This window comes from Anser anser (assembly GCF_964211835.1).
Source record: "Anser anser genome assembly, chromosome: 15".
Taxonomy (NCBI): Eukaryota; Metazoa; Chordata; class Aves; order Anseriformes; family Anatidae; genus Anser; species Anser anser.
The window spans coordinates 5,591,916-5,606,477 of NC_139736.1; the positions used below are offsets into that span (position 1 = coordinate 5,591,916).

The 14,562-nt window shown below is 50.5% G+C and overlaps 1 protein-coding gene across 8 annotated transcripts in view; it reads right to left on the reverse strand.

Moving 5' to 3' along the window:
- The window catches only part of ELFN1 (extracellular leucine rich repeat and fibronectin type III domain containing 1), a 98,838-nt gene that overhangs the window by 6,570 nt on the left and 77,706 nt on the right, over positions 1-14,562 (reverse strand). Inside the window, exon 4 of one of the 8 annotated variants that reach the window (XM_083800610.1) lies at positions 6,205-6,269. The exons of the other annotated variants lie outside the window; for them this stretch is intronic. The gene's annotated coding sequence lies outside the window, so the exon portion shown is untranslated. The remainder of the gene's footprint in view (positions 1-6,204; positions 6,270-14,562) is intronic. 8 annotated transcript variants of the gene reach the window in all.

The window sequence follows — 14,562 nt, forward strand, 5'->3', positions numbered from 1 at the left end:
AGCTGTTCTGGCTTTGTGCTCCCGGTAACCCGATTGTACACCGCTTTTCCCAGTCCTCTGACCCTTCACAGAGCCGCCAGGGAAAACCTGGGGACAAACCACCTACAACTCTGAAGTGAAAAGCTACCGGGAAAGTGGAGATATGGGGTTCTTTTTCACTGATCGTGAAAGAAGCAAAGGCAAGGAATGAAAACAACAGCAATGTTTTGAAATGATTAAACTAAATCGGAGAAATGTTGAACCCTGGCTGACAATGACAACAGGCCGTGGCCATGGGGAGGCCGTGGGGCAGGCAATATTCCTTGTGAGAGTCACCTGTGCACTGTGGATACTGCTGTGTTTCCCTTTCCTTTGGCTTTCACAAGGCAGCATGGTGGCCTTGGCCAGCTGAGAAGCTGTCAGGCTTACATGGCTCGCAGAGACCAGTAAATGGGCAGTGACGACTCCCTCGCTGCTTGCTGCTGCTACGCACTGCCTCTGATCTTCAGTGTCCCTGCTGGAGCCCAGATCCATGCCTTGCCCTGCTGATCCTCAGCACTGATACTGATGCTCTCCCCTCCTACCTGTCCCTGCTTCTCCAGCCCTGCTTCTTGCCAACAACCCAGCAGCAAACTGATTTTGTGATCTCCATGAGGCTGCAGCCTGCACTGGATGGACAGCACCAGCCTTGTCCTCCGGCAGCAGAGGTGGTAAGGAAAAGGCAAAACTGCGGCTGCTTACACCAGTGCAGGCTGGCTGGAAGTTTTTGCCTCCATCTCCCAGCTAATGGCATCTCAGTAAATTAAACCAGAGCAGCAGCTGCAAGGAAGCAAACAAAGCAGCCGTGGGGGCTGGGTGGGTTGAGGGGGAGCAAGCCGGGCAGCACACAGAATAAGCCGTCCTGGCGCTCAGTTCCTAATTTTGTTATTCTACTGAATGAGTTCTTTCAAACTGTGGATTAGATTTGCTGAGCGAAGGCAAGGAGCCAGATTAACATGTGCGCATTTGTGTGCGTGCGCATACACACACACACACACAACGATGTTCCCCTCTCGGCATCCCTGCATCCCCAGAACTTCATCCTCCCTAGCTGCTCCGTCTCCATCTGGCCACGTTTCAGCTTCTCTTAGATCCCCTCTCACATCTGCTCAGGTCATTTTATCAGTAAACGAAGGAGCTCCACTACAAAGAGGGACGTAGCAAAATGGGAACGATACATTACAAACGATAAATGTTTAATAGCCCAAAGAGGTGGGGACGGAAACTTTGGCTAACAGGCACCAAATGTTAAAATGAACCTTGGCTCTTCATTATGTGTAAAATAATCTGAGGAGACAGCTCTAGGATGGCAGAGAAAACATTTGTTAGTGATGAAGGCTCCCCTAAATCGCTTGACGTCCATTCTGTGGACGTCAGGTGTGGAATTGAGGCTTCCAGGCAGGTTTTTCTGCTCATTCGTATTCCTGGTGTTTGCTACACGCCTCTTTCTGGGTCGTGTTGGTTAGCATCACTACCATGCTGAATAATAAAAATGCCCAGCCCTGTAGAATCCAAGTTTATTTTCCATCCAGAGATCCCAGTACTAATATTGTCTCCACAGACAGGTTTTAGGCAGCACTTTATGCATCCCAACCTTATTCCCAAATAACTCACAGAGTTAGATAATAGAGCTCTCCAGTCAATTGTACTCTCCTGATAGTATTTATTATTTAAGAAACAATCAGCAAAGAAGAGAGAGGTTTTCCACTGAGTTTTGAAGAGAGATGAAGAGGGAATGAAACAAAGAGGTAAAAGGGGGCTGAGAGACAGGTGCCCAGCACTGTGTGCAGGATAGCTTCTACTGAGACCTTGCGAGGTCACAGGGTAGATGGCAAACAGCCAGGTGGGAAGGATGGTGAAGAAAATACTTTCTGAGCGTAGGTAGGGAGAATCAAACGGACATCACACACGCGGTGTCTTATACAGGGGCATTACTGACAGTTGTATTGACCCTTACGGATGCTATGTGGTGCTAAGGCCCTGAAGGCACCGATAGGGCTTAATGGTCCTGACCAGCCTCACCTGGGGCCTCCACCTCCACCCTCTTCCCAGGGGCTCAGGAGCTCCATTTAAGCTCAGCCCTGGGCCTCTGGCTGCTTTCTGCATGTCTCCAGTCCTGCTCCTGGTCCTGCCTCTAGGATAGGCCTCAAGCCTTTGTGGTAGGTGGCTCCTGACTGGATTACGAGTGGTGTCTGGTGCTGTACCTCACCCATCTCCTTCTGCTCCTGGCTGCGCTCCTTGGACGGGCCCTGGTTCATCTCTTGTCTTGCTTGTGACTGTCAGTGGACCTTGTCACCAGCACCTTCCCTGCCTGCTGTGTCCGTGTAGCCCTGGGTGGGGAGGGACCCCCTCTATTGGGGCCACCCTAGTTCCTGCTTTGCCTTTGCTTTGGGAAGCCAGCCCCTGCTGCTGCCTGACGCGGGCTGCCACAGGGGACAGCTTGCTCCGCGGCTGGTTGCGTGTGGGATTCCTCAGCAAAACGGATTTCTGGTGGAAAATGTGATTTCTGCAAAATTAAACCTTTGGCTGAAAAACAGTGGTCTTTCCTGAAAGCTTCCATTGCAATACTTGATTTCAGGCCAATTTAGCTGTAAGCTGTGGGTGATGTGGTGTCTGATGGGAGCCATAGTTCAGAGCTATCATTCCTTCACCTTCTCTGCTGGCCACGCTGAGGCCAGCACTGCAATTTGGGAATGGTCAAATGGAGCCTGTTCTTGTAAACATTTTTAGGCACCCTTTTTTGTTCTATGGCAAAATAAATTCTGGGTTAAAATAACAATGTTTTCAAGCCAGGTCAGCTCTTGGGACTTCAGGAAAGGGACTTCAGAAAATACAGATATTCTGCTTTTCATTCAGCTGCAGTCTGAAGTCATTTACATCCGTCTCAGGCTGCTTAGCATCCAGGGTCTATTGAGATGACAACCCTATCTCGTACTGCTGTGGGCCACTGAGCAAAACTCTCTGCTGAGTTTAAGTAAATGCATAAATGATCTTCCTGGTGAACAACCTCTTAAGCCCAGCTGGTTACCTGTGCATTAAACCAGCCTTCTGAAATATCAGCACGAGCGGACAAAATGTCAGCTCCAGCCTGCGACGGTGCAGCTGAGCCCTCAAAGAGCCGAGGAGTGCAATTAGAGGGGAAGAGTGAGAGGGAGGTGAAGAGGACAAAGATTTTCGGGGATGTGGAGAACTGAGAGCTCTAATCAGGTAGAACAGTAGTAGTAAGAAAAGTGTGTTTCCGTGAGAGCCTCTCTAGTATTTACTTTGTGGTGCTCTTCCTTAGAGATAATCAGCCTGAATCACAGCTTTATTATGGGATAGTCATAGCCATGTTAGGCTGGGGGAAAGCGGAGGTCTGGAGCAGAAGCAGTACTCCCTTTCCCCCCCCAGTAAATACTGCTGGAGATCAAAGCATGTTTTTTCCAGCACTGATACAATGGAGGGAGCCCGCCCCGTGCTGGAAGCGAAGCCGCTGGTGTTCCTCAGCGCTGACAAACTGAGCTGAGCCTCGTCTCTGTATTGTCATCCCTGCTCAGATCTTCAGTGCTATTTGAAAGGGGGTTTTACTGCTTTCTTCTGTTAATTTATTTTTCCAGGAAGCCTGCATAACCCTTTGCATCCCAGGCAGGAATAGCCACTTCTATATGGAACAAAATCTGATGGTGAATCCATGAAATGATTAGCTTGTAAGAAATTACTTTTAGAGGTGCAAGTACTACAGCTTGCCCTTTTATGCTACAGCACAGTATTTTGTTTGCTCTGATATTTTTGGGTTTAAGGTCTTACTTTCAGAAGCACTTTTCCCTTTCTGTCCTTCCCTTCCCCTGTGAGGGAGCCTTGAGCCAGAAGTTGTGGGTGTCTGAGCAGTGGCAGTTTCTGCATGGATCGTACTGCTGAATAGTGGCAGGTGGACGTGAAAATGTGCAGCACACTCGGGACTTCATGGTAACGGCTTGCCCTGATCCCCTGGTAGGTAAATGGGACTTCACCTTTCCATCTGCAAGTGTCCTTCTGCACCCAGGAATTGCCATGGCTTGCTGTAACCAAACACATCTGCTAACCTCTTGTTCACCTTTCAAGTTGGTTCTGCTTCTCCTGATGGTGCTGGAGAAGCTTTCCAGATGTCTCTTCCACCCAAAATTATTCTGTGATTTAATGATCCACTTCTCTGCAGCCAAGGAGCCCAGCCTAGGGCTTCTCTGGCTGTTTTTTGAGGGGGGTTGTGCCCAGATATAGCAATATCTGGCAAGACCCAGTGCCCTACAGGCCTAATTTTAGCTCAGTGCTGCAGGCTGGCTTCCTGTCATGGGCCAGGAGAAGGTTAATGATCATCTGGGCAGCTCTCCAAATCCAAAGTAATGTTTATTCAGGGTAACAGCATTGCAGAGAAAACCAAGCGTGATCACTTTCCATGCACATCTTACCCAGCGTGGCCCTGCTGCTGCACATGGAGGAGTTTGGGTTTGTCAGCTCTGGGAGCAGGGCCCTTTTCTCCTTCCCTAAGTCAAGATAGGTCCTACATGAGATTTCCAACCCTGCCTATCTCCTCATCTCCTAACCTGAACAGATGTTTTGTTTTTAGACAATATTGTAACTGGCTGCAGATTTATGATGTTTCAGTGGTGAAAATACACACTCAATCCCCTGCTAAAAATTTTACAGAATGCTCCCTTTGGCCAAGAATCCCTAGCAGACCACGAATACATCCTGTTCTGGAGCAAATACAATGGCTCTAGAACAGCCCATGTCTCCAGGGCACAGCTACCAGATGCTTGCACTTGGATGTGCACGTGCTGTGGGTGGGATTACAGGCTGGAATCAGCACTTTCAGGGGACAGGAATGGCTTAGAGGCACGGTGTTGTCATCCATGTTATGGCTCAGTCTGAGGTGGCTAAAAGCAGTTAAGTTCATCTATAACACTGCCAAGGGCAAAGGGTAAACCCTGCTGACCAAAGAGCATTTCCTAAGGGTATAGCATGCCTTCAGCCGGCACTTAAAGCACCTTAGTTTGTTAGCTGCTGTGAAGGGAAGGTGCTCAGCCTCACAGCACCCTGCAGGTCCCTGCGGTGCTAGGAGGAGCTGGAGCCGAGGGATGTGGGATGCAGAGGTCCTGGCTTGCTGGTGGTGGCTTGGGGGACCTGGGTGCTGCACATCTGTGGTCCAGCTGGGTTTGGGGTGGGGGTCTGAGAGGATGAAGGACTGCTGCAGATTAGCACAAGGTGGTGGGAGGGATGGGAGGATAGCAGTGACTGTACCCTCTGGCAGCCCTTCCCATGGGCTGTGGGTGTTTGTTCACTCAGATGCTGGTGTAGAACTTAACTTCAGCCATGAACTCAGAGTCTTTTCCTTCCTGGAGCACAGCCCCTGCAGTTATTCAGCCATGCCTTCAGCACAACTCGAGCAGACAGGCAATGGGCTCATCCCAGGGATACCCCGCACCTTCAGGGAGGTGGGTATGGGTCACAAAAAAAAAAAGCATGGGTCACAAAAAGTGTTCTCTAAGGGAGCCCTGAGATGCTGCTACTGCCTTCACCATCAGTAGTGGAAAACTAGCTGGCACCTGCCAGCTTCCCAGGCGTGCTCTGAGAGGCATCATGAGAACATCTATTTAACAGGGTCTCTGGAGAGTGCTAGGAATGCAATTCCTCCTACCCGAAGTGGTCAGGAAGATGGCTGGGCAGCCAGATGGCCGTATTCGTGTGGAGCTGATATTAATGTTTCATCTGATTGTGTTTACAGCACGGTTAATGGGGCTTCCAGGTTCCTGAGCAGGTATCTTTTATGTTGGATCTAAACAGAACAAAGATACAGCTGTACCGTGGGCTTGGCTGGCTAAACGGGGTGTCAGCAGCTCTCCCACCGAAGTGTGCCCACACCCTCGTGGGAATAAGCAGAGCCCACCTCTGTCTGTGGGGGATGCTCAGCCACAGCTGAGAAGGACCACTGGGGCTCCTGCATGGTGCCAGCAGGACTAAAACCCAACCACGTGGCCTCAACCAAAACTCTGGGGGTAGAAGCAGACAAGTTTGGGAAAATGGGTTGTGTACGTGCCAGGGTCCATCCAAGAGGTCCTGCTTTTGTTTGACCGTGGTTAATGCCAGGCTGCTGGGGAAGGGCAGCAGCAGGAGCTGTCGGTGAATTGGCATGGTTTTGTGGTACATGAAAGCCCTTCCTCAACATCATACCTGATCCTCAAAAGCGTCTGTGGTCACCATCTGGGCCCCTGTGTTTTCCCTTCTCATTCATAGGCCTACAAAAGATGTGGAGAGTGGAATGGAAAACTTCAGCGGGCCCAAACAATAGAAGCAGGGAACGGTGCCAGGACTCGGATTGCCTGTCCTTTTCATAAACATTTCATGCGGAGGTTACCCAAGTTGAAAAAACAAGTGAACCCAGAACACCCACCATCTCTGGAGGAATTGAGTTTATCGTTAATAATCTACTGCTAAAAGGGTAACATCTGTTTTGGACAAACTGTAATGAGATTTAAACCCCAGGTGGAGGGAGGACTTCACAGTAATAAATGACTTTCTGTATGTCTAAATAGTTTTAATTTTTTTTCTGGCAGAAATAGCTGCTTTTCACCTCAGGCTTCTTTTTGCCAGCTCTTTTTGTTTAATGATTGCTATTAATTTCCAGGGTGGCAGATGGATTCTAGCCTGGTGTAGTCTGAAATGAGGAAAAACAGCCCATGAAGGTGTGAGCGTGCCATGAGTGTGAGCATGGGTCACACGTGTCTCGGTGGGATGCCACGTGTGGGTGTTTGCTTTCCAGGAGAACTATTGCTGCTTGGTAGCTGCTCCCCACCCCCGGGATGCTTCAGCATCCCTCCCTTTCCCTTGGATAGGAAAGGGAATTGGCTTTCTTGGTCACTGCTAGCAGCTCTGCTGGTTTAGGCCTTGATTCATCAAAGCTGCTGACTTCAGCAAGGCTTTAGGAGGAATTCAAACCAGCACTTAAGTGCTTTGCTAAATCCAAGCTGAAGTGAGCTGGAGAGCAGCATGCGGTCCCCAAAACATGAGAAGGAGCTTGCTGCCTTGGCCAGGTGATGCCTGTGGCTGGTGCTGCTCAGGGATGGGGATTCCTCCGTGGGCAAGGAATACAAACTTCAGAGCTTTTTATGGTGTGAGATACGGCAAGCAGGCAGTCCATCTCTGTTCTCTGAATGTGGGGATGAGTGGCTGCTGCTGAACCCAGTGGTCTGTTCTGCAAGCTCCTGGTGCCCGAAGGGGTATTTTAGCCTCCCACCACCTCCTTCTCAAGGAGAAGCCTGCTGAGGAGCTGATCCCAATTAGGGCCATGGTGTGCTGGGGTGTCCTGCCTTCCCTTTCCTGCGTTGAAGGAGCATCCCCAGGCCCAGCCCAGGACCCGGGCATGCAGGACGCAATGGGGTGGCTGGGTGAGGGCCACAAAAAGAGGCTGGCGATGCGGGACCACCATGTGGCAGTGCCCTGTGGCCGTACAGCTGCCCCAAGATGGGAACGTGGGGGAAGATGGGGGAAGGAGGGAGGGTTTCTGCTGTCTGGGTGAGCCCCAGGGATGGAGGGAAGAGGGTAGAGATAGAGTGCAGCATCTCAGGTGATGCAGATAATCTCCTTTAATCTCCTGCTCAAAATAACCCAAAGTCAAGTAAAGGAGGGATTATATGCCCTAAGCCACTGTTATCGCCGGGGTGTAACAAACTTAGGTTGCATCCTAACATCCTACACCCACCCATCACCTTGGCATTACTGATAAGTTTATTCTTAGTGCTTTATTCAAAGCATTTTATACCCATTAATTATTCTAATGAGAGAAGCAGCGTTCATCAGACCCACTTTACAGATGAGAAACAGACCCTGAAGGGGTAAATGGCACATCAGGGCTGGAGTGGGGTGGTCGGTCCCTGCCCTCCCACCACCTAGCTCCCTCGTCTCTGTTTTTGGCAGCTCTTGTCCTACACCTTGCTTGCACTCCCACTGTAGCCAAGAGGCCCTGGTGTAATCTGAAGGCATCTGCTGCCCTTTGCCAAAAAGTCACAGCAAGGCTCGGCTGCTGTGCTCTGCCAGAGAAGGCTGAGCTGCAGAGCCCTGTTCATCAGCTCCTGGTGATGCCTACAAGATAGCAGCAGCACAGGCAGTGAGAAGCGGGATTGCCATGGGGAGGGAGCAGAGCGTGTTCATTTTAATGAGCTTGTCCATGCCTAAAGGAGAGAGAAAGCGAGAGAGGCCAACCCGGTTTAATAAACTCCAGCATGCAGATTTAATCAGATGGATCATTGTTCCCTGCACAGGGATGAATATATTAAAAAAAAAAAAAAGGTTCAAACTTTTCCCCTTTGTTTTTCATTTGTATTATGTGCTGTGGTGTGATAAAACATCCTGGGGCTAACTTGCAAGCCAATAAAAGAGACGATGGAGGAGAGGAAGGTGCTGATCTGTGTGAGCGGGGAGGGGAACTGCCGGCGGGCTGGGCTCAGAGTGAGGGGCTGCAGCACCCTCAGCCCTGCTCTGAAACACCAGGAAAGATGTGTTTATGGGTCTGACCTGCCATCAGCACCTTCTGAGGCCTCCGGCCCTAAGTTTCAGCAGTGCAATAAGGTTGTGGGTTGAGGTATGAATACTAGGAGCTACTATCTCGTGCTGAAAGGTGGTCAAGCTTGCCACCTCCACCTTGATACAGAAATGCCTGCGCTCCTAGTGTGTCCCCATACTTCTGCCCCAGGACAAGTTTGGGAGTTAGATGGCACTTGTCTTCTAAGGAAGGGTGCGATGGGATGAGGTTTCCTCTGTGCTACCCCTTTCTCCTTCCCAGAGATCACTTCATTGTGGCATCTCCTTTGCACCAGGCAGCTAGTAGTGGGGTTCCGCTTTTTAATTTGGAGGAATTAAATTAATATGGTGCACAGTTGCAAATTTTGAGTGAATAGCAGCAAGATGAGCACCCTTTTGTGGGGGACAGCAGGACCCAGCCACCTCTTGCTGGCTGGATTCCCTTTCCCCTTGCCTCTGCCTGTCCCTGGGGGGGCAGTGTATGTTTGCATCCTCCTGCGTGACTTTGTGCGTGTGTGCTGTAGTGTCTGGGGTTTCTGATGCTGATGCAAGAGTGCATTTGCATGGCTGGTGAAGGGATTTGGGGTATTTGCGAAGTGGTGGCCATGAGTGCAGCTGGACACGAAGTGGGTGTGCATGCAGGAACAGGTTGGGTTGTGTTGGTGTGTGCCTCGGGAGGGCACGGCTCTGGGCTTGCGAGTATCTTGCCACGTGGGCATGAATAAAGCCAGCTTAGGCCAAATAGTCTTTTGTGCTAAATCCTGGTCAGACCACCTGGAGCTGTGGCCAAGGGGAGATCTGAGAGCCTCCAAGCTGCCTCCACGCAAGTCACCTCCTTTGCACTGCCCCAGTTTGCTGTCCTCAGCTCGGGGATGGGGTAAGGTGGCTGCATTTTAATCACTCTCCTTAAAATTAAGGCCAGAGCTGTCCAGCTGCATTGGTGTGTGGGGAGAGAGCCATCGTGTCATTGACCTGCCCATGATAAAGTCACTTATGACCACTTGGTGTAAAATATTACAAACTTTGGCTTCCAGCACACCCCCATGTTACTGCTTCATTACTTCATCCATTACTGTTCATGAACACTAACAAATAATCCTATTTTCATTCCTACTGTTGTTTAAGTGGTCATTAATTGTGGTTTATATGCTGTCTATGTGTATTTGTGTACAATAGCTTCTTCATGATTCCTTGATTAACTGTGATTGATTGTGTATTTTAAAATCAATTAAAAGTTTCAACGCTAAAAGGTAGAGTCTTTAGCAGTAATGCACAGAGACGTTGCCATTCGTAATGGAGCTATTACAGTGCTGGGATCCATTAGTGTGGCATGCTGTGATCTTTATTGTCCAGATCTCTGCAAATATGTACGTATATGTGAGTGCGCGTACGTCTGTGACTTTTTTTGTGGGTTATTTGGCTGGGAAAGGGTGTATGGCTGGGGAAAGGGAGGCGGCGTTTCGCAGGGTTGCTGGCCCACGTAGGGTGGGTTGACTTTTTTTTGGCCAGCCAGGTATCACCAACTCCCTTTCCTAAGACATGAATGCGAGGGCTGAGTCCCAGGACCCCACAATTTCCTTGCTGCCATGATAGCACCGTACCTTAGCTTCCTAATGTGTAAAGAGGAGCTGGCTGCTAACACCCTCAGCCGAATGGGGACACAAAGAGGAGCGTGCATCTTTCTGAATTGCTCTTTTAATGACTGGCTGTGCCTTGGTGGGGTGGAGGTGAGGGATGCACAGGAGAACTGTGAAGGTTTATGCTTGTGGTGCTGACAAAATGTGATGAAGAGAAGGAGGAATGGTCACTGCCAGGGCATCAGGGCATGTGCTGGAGCACAGGTCTCTCTATAGCATAAATGCCTGTGTTATATCAGACCTCGGCTCCTTGTATCACTGCTGTGCTGGGAGAATGTGTGTGTCTGGCACCAGGGCAGGAGGAGATGAGGTTACCACCGCTATCTTTGTGTTCCATGCCTGCTGTAAATCTCAACCCAGTGTGCATGCTCACACATCTCTGCCCAAGCAACTTCTCCTGGCCAATGCATTGAATTAGTGGCTGAGGACACCGTGTAAGAGATTTTGTGCGGCTTTTCTTGGGGGTAGGAAGCAAAATCCCCAGGGGGACATAGAGCCCTTGCAATTGATGCCCTGCCTGTCCCCCCAGCATCCCGGCTCCCCCCTGCTGCACGGATCGGGGCCCTCCCAGCCATCTGCCAGCTCAGGCGGAGGATTCCTGCTCACAGATCTGCCCAGAGACATTTCTCACCCACCCCGCACTCAGCTGCGCTGCCAGGAAAGCCTCAGTGCCCCCAGCGCAGCTGCCGGGAGCGCCCGTGAGGGGAAATCACCAATCTTGTTAACTGATCGGGGCAGCGTTTTGTGTAAGCCCTGGAATGGGCTCATTCTGTCGTATTAACTCTCCCGCTCCTATTGATGTTAATGAAATAAAGAAATATGATGGTTCCAGACTTTTAAACTTCTTATAGCTTGATTTGCATAATGGCCACTGCTACCCTGAACAGGAACTGATCTGTCGAAAAATATTGTTCCAGCCCTCTATCATTCAGCTCAATGGAAGATGCAGATTGGCCCATAGGGGCTGTTTTTTGCTGATGGAATGGAGTTTGCCTAGTGCTGAACATAAAAAGCTAAAATTAGGACTCAATCCAATATTGTAAAAAAGAAATTGGTTAAAAGTTATAGATCAATAACTGTTAACGTGACTCTATTTTTCAGAGGGATCATGTTTACTGCTCCTGGTGATGTGGAGGCTGGCTCCTTCCCACGGGCTGAAGCGACTTCGTGGTCCCCTTTGGAGCACCCTGCGCTTCCAGTCGTGGCTCAGCTGTTGTGAGCAACCCATGAGCTCGCTGCATGCTGTGGGGTTTCTTGTGGAGGTTTGTCCCCCTCTCCACTGGGCTGCGAAAGGTTGGGCAGGGCTGCTCCCAGCGTGGGGCTGGGCATCGCTCCCATCTCCACCTTCCTGCACAACCCTTGGCATCAGGCTGTAAGCCTGGGAGTGGTGCTGGCAACGTGCCTGTCAGATAATGTCCCGCTCCTCAGTGCCCCAGATCTCTGCTCTTCAATGCCCTAAAACAGCCCTTCTTGATGCCCTAGATCCTAGCTCCTTGGTCACCTAGCTCCCTGCTCCTCCGTGCCCCCAGTCTCTGCTTCTTGATTACCTACATCGTAGCTCCTTGATTGCCATCATCTCTGCTCCTCCATGCCCTACATCTCAGCTCCGTGCCCACATCCTGGCTCTCTGTTCCTTGATTATCTAGATCTCTGCCCTAGATTTACACTTATCAGTGCCCTAGATCATCTCTGCTTGCTGCAAAGACCATGCCTTTCCCAGCTGATGACTCCTGCACTGCTTCCAGCTCTTTGAGAGCAACTGGATGCCTCCTCCCCTGGGATTTGGCCGTGGTGAGCGTCTGTCCCATCTGTAAAGTAACACAAATGCTTCTGCCCTCCGCCGTGTGCATTTAAACCATGTTGCCCATGGGACAGCCTGTCTCTCCAGCACTGTGTGTTTGGGGTGTGCATTTCCAAATGATGGGGATGGGGGAAGGTGCAGGAGCTGGGAGCGGCTGAGCATCGCGATGGGCCCTCTGCCCCCACCGACCTTGGGCTTGCCTCTCACAGCTCATTACAGCCTGCCTTTGATCACTCGTCTCTCCACCTCTCTGCACTTGGAAATGCTGGAGAGCCTTCCTGACTGATATTATTGAAAAGGACATTTTTATTTCCAAAATATACAGTGTAATTAGAGCTGCAAAGGGAGAGAGCAGACAGTTCATAAAAACACCCGCTCTGCAACAGCCTCTGTCCTGACCCCATGGGAACTGGGGACAAAAGCCGCCCGGATCTCAGGGGGATCAGGGCAGTTTCCCAAATAATGGGAATACCCCTCAGGTCCCAGCCAAAAGGGGATTCTTCCTCTGCGTGGGAGGGGTTTGGTGTGGAAATGCTCTCACACACAGTCGAATATGTTTTACTGAGTTGGTACCCATTGCGAGCATCTATTGAATAACTGCAACCAGCAACACAGCGAGCCTCATCTAACCCGTCACCATGCACACACCTTCTGATTGAGTGGCTGAAGACCCCACTGTCACCCAGAGCATTGCTAGCACTCTCTCTGAAGGTGCATTTGCAGCTTTCCAAGGCTCTCTCCTGCAGACGGTGGGGCAGGTCCATCCCACGGAGCAGGAGGACAGCGTTTCACCCCTCTGCCAGCTGCTGGCAGTGGGCAGCGGCTGCCTAAGGAATACCAAAGTCCACTGGCTCCTGTCTCTACAGGAAACAGCCAACATCTTAAAAATTGATGGGGTTCATTTCCTGCCTTTGTGCAGTTAAAGCACCAGCTCTGCCATTACCAGCAATGTCCACATTAATTACTATCATAGCCCAAGTACCTTTGTGTGCGCTGCCTCGCCTGCAGAGTCTGTCCCAGCAGTGACCTGCATTTTGTTCCCCTTGAGACCTTGCCCGTGGCTGGGATTTCCAGAGCTGCTGCAGGCACGAGAACAAAGCTGGTGCTGGGGTAGCCCCCGGGGAGGAGGAGAGGCAGGAGGAAAGGCAGACCAGTCAGCTCTGGTCCAGGCTCAGAGGCTTACCTGGAGCATGGGGGTTTCCTTTGCCCCCTCCCTGGGTCTCGTATAGCAGCAGAACCTCTGGGGCTGGGGCTTCTCCACATCGTGTAAATGACTTAAGTGTTCACTGGGAGCAGGAGGCTGACTCCACGGCAGGGTGGTGGAAGTGCTTCCCCCAGGACTGCATTGAGTCCCTCTAGCTCTGAGCCCCAGGAACCAGCCTTTGGCTTTCCACCAGTAGCTCCTTCTGGACAGAAACCTCCAGTTTCTAATGGAAAAAAATATAGGTATGGAAAAACGTCCAGCTCACTCAAACATAGCTCCTGGGGAAGGAGCCAGGCCATGCTGGTCTGCTTTTCAGTACCCTGTGGACTGCAGAAAATTACTAATTCTCATCTTTTTTTCCTTTTTTTTTTTCATGATGATTATCTAGTATTAAACACAAGCATGTCCTAGACCGTGAAATGACATGCAAGAAAGAGATAAAACACTAAAAAATTATGAGGCAATGGGAGCCAGCAACTTAAAGGATCATTGAAAAACCCTCTTCAGCATGGGCCAAATGGCATCCAACCCATGTATCACATAGCCTTGTCAAAAGCCTGACCGAGGGTGTACTTCGAGTACATGAACCCACCAAAATGAGGACCTAGAGGAGACTGACAAGTACCAGAGAACACAACCCACGCTCAGGATGCTTCACTGCTGCCATGTTCGATTCACCTCCAAACCCCATGGGAACCACCGGGCCTACGGCTGATTCGTGGCAGTTCCTCAGAAAAAGGTCTAGGAATTGTAGGGGTCGCAGGCTGGACATGAGTTATCAGTGTTGCATCAAGAGGCAGACAGTGCCTGGGGTGCAGAGCAGCAGCACAGCCTACGAGGCTCTCGAGATCATCTTTCTTTTCTGTTCAGGGCTGGTGAGGTCTACAGCGGGGCAGGGTCTGGTACTGGCAGCTCATATCAAAAGGGAGGCGGCGCTGCTGCAGACAGCGCAGGGGAAACACTGAGAATGATCAGAGGTCTAAAAGACATGACCTACAAAGAAAGATTGAAAGAACTGGGTTATTTAGCCTAAAAGAGATGATGGGAGAAGAGATGTGATAACAGTCTTCAAGTGCTTAAAAGGCGGCTGCCAAGAGGAAGAGAATAATCTGTTCTTTATGTCCATGGTGGACAGGACAAGAAATAATCGGCTTAAATTACAGCGAGAGAAATCAGGTTAGACACTGGGACAAAAGCGGCGAGGCCGAGGCTTGGCAGAGCATGGCAGTGGTTCACCTGGGAGCTCTGTCACCCGCAGGTTTGGGACAGGATGGCAAACACTGCTTGGGATCGCCATAGGGAGAGGCTGATGTGCTGGGGCAGGACTGCATCCTCTGCACGTCCTATGGTGAGATAAACAGGAGGTTTGG